This window comes from Eumetopias jubatus, unplaced genomic scaffold (assembly GCF_037043125.1).
Source record: "Eumetopias jubatus isolate StellerSeaLion01/CBP00866 unplaced genomic scaffold, mEumJub1_p1.0 scaffold_15, whole genome shotgun sequence".
NCBI classification, from domain to species: Eukaryota; Metazoa; Chordata; class Mammalia; order Carnivora; family Otariidae; genus Eumetopias; species Eumetopias jubatus.
Window position 1 is genome coordinate 57,140,145 of NW_028274821.1, and position 716 is coordinate 57,140,860.

The following is a 716-nucleotide window of genomic DNA, read 5'->3' on the forward strand; positions in this document are numbered from 1 at the left end:
CCAATCTCCCTTCCTTCCCTCACCCCATCTCCTGTCAGGACTTTCATTGGCCAAACCCAGCAGGAAATCAGAGGGCGTGAGTGTGGCTCCCGGGGCCAAGAGCAGGGAAGAGAAGTGGGGGAGAATGGATCTGGAGGGGCAAACAAAAGACGGCAGGGCACCATGTCAATCAAGGGAGACCGGACTCTATTTTATTTGGAACTTCAGCGGGAGAGGTGGCCACTGCAGAAATCGGAATTGATTGGCATCAGAGCCGATCATGTCACATATCTGTATCAAGATGTGTTCAGAGTTGTTGCCCATTCACAGGGAATGACTACTTCCTTATACCCGCAAGTCATCGTCTGTTACAAGCGTTTCCGTCCTGAACGCCTCACAGATCTGCATGTTGTCCTTGCACAGGGGCCATGCTAATCTTGTCTATATCGTTCCAGTTTTAGTTTATGTGCTGCCCACACAAGCACCGAATATATATTCTTGTATTTTAAATACCTTTTATTTCCTCCTTTAAGTTAATTGTGGCATTTTGTTTTGTTTTGTTAATATTATGAAACTGTGATACAGGTTGGTTATATTATCTATGAATGCTAAAAGTGGCATTGAAGGGGCACCACCTGGGTGGCTCAGTCAGTTAAGTGTCTGCCTTCAGCTCAGGTCGTGGTCCTGGGATAGAGCCCCACATCATCACTGGGCTCCCTGCTTAGCAGGGAGCCTGC

The 716-nt window shown here is 47.6% G+C and overlaps 1 non-coding gene across 1 annotated transcript; it reads right to left on the reverse strand.

The window, feature by feature from the left end:
- Window positions 1-357: 357 nt before the first annotated feature.
- On the reverse strand, window positions 358-464 carry LOC114218284 (U6 spliceosomal RNA). The gene has a single exon (XR_003611162.1). It is a non-coding gene; the product is annotated as a U6 spliceosomal RNA (small nuclear RNA).
- Between the last annotated feature and the right edge of the window lie 252 nt (window positions 465-716).